We start from the raw sequence: 5985 nt of genomic DNA on the forward strand, positions 1-5985 counted from the left end.
AATAGGTCTAGGTTTTCTATTAAAGCCTAAGTTTCATACTCTTCCCTAACCCCTTGCGCCGAACTCCTCATCCTCCCCGAGCCCTCTCCCACTCGCGATCCCCTGCCCAAAACCACCGCCGACCCCTCTTACCTCTTCATTGCGCTTGCGACGCCGGGCCCTAGCCAACTCGGCGCCGCTTCCTTCCTCCGTAGCTCCTCTCTGCTCTCCCGAGCCACAGCCGAGTCTTCTTCCTTCCCTCTCGCGAGTTCTCGACACCGCCGGCATCTCTTCCTCACACTAGCACTTGAGACGCCACACCACCGCCGGTCACGACGAGCCCTAGCTGCCGACCTTTCCTTCCCTTTCCTCATTCTTTTTGCCTTTCTCTCTGGTTTCTGAAGGGTTACGCTCGTTCTGCTCGGTTCCTTCCAGGTAAGGAATCAAACAATTGGAGGATGTTTGTTTTCGCTAGCTTTACTGGGTGGGAGATGTTCTCGTTTCATTTTGTTTGCCTTAAAGTTGCATTCGTCTTAACTAAATTATGTATCGGAATCAATTGCTCCAATCTATGAAATTTTTTATCTACCTGGCCTTGTGATGACACATTGTTCCAGTTCATTTCTATTATCTTGGTTTGAAGCCTGCAAATTTGGTAGTTAGTAATAGTTAAATACATTGGTTGGTTATGCCAGAAATTAGATTATGCTAAAATAGATTTTGCAAGGTTCTTCCAGTTTATACCTATTGGATAGAATCGAGTTTAATTAGGTTAATCGATCCTTATAAGTGCAACTGTTGTGACCAACATTGTAGAAATCTATGTCATTGTATTTTCACACAAAGGCTTTTGATTTTATGGACAGGTTATGGTTAGATCTGGACTTAGAAGGATGATGTTTTTCCTTTTCTACTAATGTCGTGTGTTGTTATTTCTGCTTCCCGTGGATGGTTTTCAATGAAGTCTCTATGATGCGCATTCAGTTGATGGGTAGCCTTGGAAGATTTCTTGTTCTTGTTCCATTGGATGTCGGGCTGGTGGTCCATGCTGTGGTTTTTTCCTTTTCTGATAGATCGATAGAGATATTTAGTGGATTTGTATCATTGTATTGATAATTAGGCGTCGTGAATGTTCAGGTTTTCCGCGTCTCGGTTTCGCTAAGTTGTTAGTTACATCCCAGTTTCGCTGCGGACGCTAGGAACTCGTGTAGTACTCAAGACAAGTCTTTGACGTGCATGAACGATTTTCTTAGTGGGTATGCACGACTATCTCCGATCTAGACTGATGCTCTTTTATACATAGTGTACTCATGATACTCATGATATATGGAGCAAGAGTGTGACGTACACACCATGTTTTGCATATGGAAAAAGTTATCGTGCGAGGTTAGTACTCGGTCATTACGCATGTATATCTACTGGTGCCGTGATTGTCCGTGTGCGCATTATACGTGGTAGCGTCTTTAATACATGTAGCATAATGTATAGTACATACATTCGTGCCGCATCATGTTCGGCCACCGGTCGTACTTTGCGATAGGTCATCTCGACACTCGCCAGTATGCTCTGTTCGTCGCTGTTACCTTCGCCACTGCGTCGGTCCCTTGATCGTGTGTGATGGCCTTTCTGCGGTGACGTCTAGTTAGCCCGCTCCTGGCATCCCCTCGACTCGAGGGGTCGGTGGTGCTACTATCGGTTGAGGGCTTTCTACAGCATCAGTGGACTTGCGTGATCCATCTTTTGCGGTCGATCTCGTGGGTATTATTATATTATGGGTGTTGGGCTGCTGCCCATTATTGCCGCTACAGCGTTACCGCTTTGGCTGGTCTATCACGCTTCCGATATTAGTCTTGAGGAAACTCATAGTGATATATTTCATTGTAGATAATGTACCTTATTACTACTATTAGTCTAGGATATAGGCAGCGCATTAATGCAGTGTCGAGTTTAGCCTTGGTGGTATTGAGCTATTCCTCTTATGAGGTGGTAGTCTAGTATTATATCGCTTATTGAGAGCAGTCTCTTTCTCTATACCTGAGTTCAATCTACTTTTTCTATACCACAGTTTTCTTTACTGATGATAGATGAGCTCAGTGGGTGACATCTGATAGATCGGTGTCTCCGGTCCCGCGAGCGTGTCGTCGATGGATCTTTTACTACTTTGATTCGCTGGTATCGGTAGTAGTAGAACTAGTTTTCATGCTCATGCTCGTGTGACTATCTGATGATTTTTTTTGCGGTTCTTCGATCGTCTCTCCGCCGCTCCGTCACTTGCTTATTTGTGCATTGTTCGGCTAGGTTCGAAAGGGTTAAGTGATTTATACTGCTATTATGGGGTGGTTGTGTTGTTCATGGTAGTAATCAGCCATGTGTGGATGATGTAATGTGGTTCGAAATCCGCCGTGCCAGCTTCAGTCTTTTGGCCTTGGGGACATTCCAAGCACTATAGTTTAATCAACCCCATGCTCTTGTCACACATGGCATGGCCTCCAAAAGCTAATCACCCCCAGCACCCCTCTGCCCAACAGGACGTGTTCATTACTTAAGAAGGACTCATACAAGGCAATATGGAAGCTCTCAGACAACACCTGTGGACCATAGATGAGGAGGAAAAGTTGATTTTGGTCCCGAGCTATGGTCCCCAGCCTCATCCCACCCAGTAATTCAATAATAATAACGTAACTCATCACAAAAGTTACTACATATCTTCATATCCCAATTATATTATATTGGGCTTTCTGAATGTAGTGCATTAATCTCCTATGTTTAAGATATTGAATCTCCACTAATTAATAATACTGACAACTCACTTAATTAATATCTAGCTCGAAGAGTAGTACCAATATATGGATCAAGTTTTATCTGTATCCACAACATCTGACTTATCCTTATCCTTATCCTCATCCAAATCATAAAGATAAATTAGATCTTTTGTCAACACAGTTTCATTATATAATCAACAACAACACCATATAAATAATATCATTTCACAACTTATCGGGTTTTATCGAGCTAAATCTCACCCTTGATAAATTAAAGAAATAAATATTTAGGCTTATTATTATATCATGACTAAGAGTACACACTTCCATAATATTTAAGGTCTAGTTCTTTTATTAAGTCGGTATAAAAATATAAAAAATTATATAAAAAATAAACTCTGCTCAATACACTCATAGGTACTAGTGTAATTTTATACCAAGATATAATTAATACAAATTACACTATAACACTCCAATTGTTGCCCCATCTTGGTTTGGAGAGCTATTTATAATATAAGAGGCAGTAGGAGGCCGTCACACATATTATCTATAATATAAATTAAATGGACAACTACATAGTAATAGTACATTTGACAAATGTGATCTTAACATTTATACTTTGCATCCCAAAAAATTGCTGCCTTCTGCAAGTTGGCAATAGCACTTTCAGCACACCTCTTAGATGAGCCTCGGTTCTGTTAAGCAGTGCAGAGTGAACCTGGCCGGAGGAGAGCTTGAACCTATTATGTTACTTCTTCATGTCTTTTCGCGTTAGCCGGAATCGTTAGTCCTGATAGCGAGGTCTTTAACAAAGCCAAAGCAAAAATAGAAATGTCACGGGTGTTTGACAAATGTCTCCTGTGACTTCAAGTCTTGTCTCACAGGCCGTTAAATTAGGCTCATGCCTCCTTGTGCCTCCTTAATGCCTCCTTAATGGGGCTTAACTGTTTCACCCTAATTTACCTTGTCCTCACTCTACTACGCTTTTACTGTTTAGCCTATCACTGCGTTGTCTGACTTTGCTCATCAATGACTTACCTTGGGAGCTTCAGGAGCCTCGATGCGACCCGGCCGCTCCACTTGTGTCCGCGTTGACCTCTAGTACTGCATCGCGACGTCCGAAACTCTAACTATTCCGACTTCAACACAGACCCAGCTCGGTTCCACGCGGTCAGCCTTCGACGACCATGGACACCTATCGTTGCCTCGGCTTTACCTAAGATCACTTATGACTTTCCTACACATTTGGTTTAACACTTGTTAGATCACAAAACAGCTTAACTTTGAACTTTGCCATAATCAAAACTTAGATTAGATCATTTGGTACTTTCTTCATCAACAATCTCTCCCTTTTTTATTATGGTAAATTCAAAATTAAGTTAAAAAATAGATAAATGATAAGTAAAGATAAAAAAACATAAGTTTCTAAGTTTGAAATAAAGCTAAGAATTCTTTAAAGAGTTCAAAAACTTCCCTAAAACATAACATTTTCTTAGCTTTTTCCTTAATAAAAAACTTAGCTACATTCTTGGATTTGAAGAAACTTCGTTAAGTACTGAGCTTTTGAAAAAGATTTCTATATTAACTTAGTTAAGAAAGAAACTTAGTTCAGTACTTTGCTTTGAAAAGATTTCTTTAAAGATTTAGTTAAGTACTTAGCTTTAAAAAGATTTCTTTAAAAATTTAGTTAAGTACTTAGCTTTAAAAAGATTTCTTTTAAAAATTTAGTTAAGTACTTAGGTTAAAAATATTTATTTAAGAATTTAGTTAAGTACTTCATTTAACTTAACTTCTATTATTCCTTCCCCTATAACATATATCAAAAAGAATTTAAAAACGGGAAGAAGTTTTTTTAAAAAAAAAAATGTAATCTCCCCCTTAATGCTAAAATTCCTTTAAGTTTAAGGGGGAAATAAATGATTCGTATCCTAGAGTCCAAGCATATAAAGTTCAAAGTAAAAAGAATTTTTGAAAAAACTTTAAAACATTCATTTACTTTTCTTAGAATAAATGCTTAACCTTTAGTTACTTGTTGTTTACCATAAGGTAGTAGTGGTCACTTGGTTAGTTAAGTTAAGTATGTGATCAAGTTAGTTTGACTAAAATGGATTACTCAACTTGATCAATTTGAATTGGTATTTATAGCTTAGACTTATGTTGATGCATAGACATAAGCATATTAATGTCTAGGCAGTACCCTATACATCTCATATAATTCTAAGTATTTTTCATACACAAACAAGGTAATCCTCATGTGCTAGTGAGATGCTCTGGCTGAAACTTATGGATATATGCTTTCTAGGGAGAAAGACCTATGCTAAGTATAGTCTTTGAAAACACAAGTAAAATTGAGAGTTTTGAAGAAAGCAAAATAATTTAACCTAGAATTTTAAAATCAAGATGATTTTGAGTTCGTTATGACATCAGCTGAGTACTTGAGGAAAATGATTTTTAAGGAATCTTTTTTGTGTACAAACGCATTCCTAATTGTCTTCTTAAGTTAATAAATTCAGCATTTTGTGAAGATGTCTACTAGGTTTGAGGTTTGTTTGGACTCACAATCTGGTGAGCTATGGTACAGTGAAGTTTAACCTGCTTAGTCCTTGAGTGGTTTATTGGATATTTGGTTAAATTGATTGAGCTTATGTTATCAATTAAGATTTTGGTATTTTTATATTCTATTCTTCTAATAATAATCCCGTGTTTACGACATGGCGCACCATGTCAAAGAAGACAAGGGTCCATCATGGGCAAGTGTGGAAGACGGAACGAAGCCGTTCAGTGGCCGATAAAACATCACGCTAGTACGGCGATGAGAGCCTGTGAGTAACGCATGCCATTCGAGTCCTAAGGCGATTTATAATCCAGTATACTACTTGATCTCAAGCGAAAGCTGGAGCACATCTTCAAGCCGGCGCAGTAAGTGCTACAGCACTCTGTGTACGCAGCCCCGGTAGAAGGATCGGCGAAGAAAGAATAGGGCGGTAGCCTCGGTGTCTGGTCCCCGGGCCTTGGCGCCCGAGCGCAGAATAGACTCGAAACGAATGCGACAATCAGAGGCGTGTGGCGCTCAAATATCTGTTCATACCAACATACCCTGGGAGGAGTGGAATGGCTACTATAGACCTCCGAGAAACAGACCCTGGAGACGATACACGCAAGGTACACCGTCACGCGAGGTATCTATATATGATGAGTGGCCGGGCAAGGACGACGTCGGGACCTATATACTATATCGTGCTCC

The sequence above is a fragment of the Zingiber officinale genome, chromosome 11A (genome assembly GCF_018446385.1).
Source record: "Zingiber officinale cultivar Zhangliang chromosome 11A, Zo_v1.1, whole genome shotgun sequence".
Taxonomy (NCBI): Eukaryota; Viridiplantae; Streptophyta; class Magnoliopsida; order Zingiberales; family Zingiberaceae; genus Zingiber; species Zingiber officinale.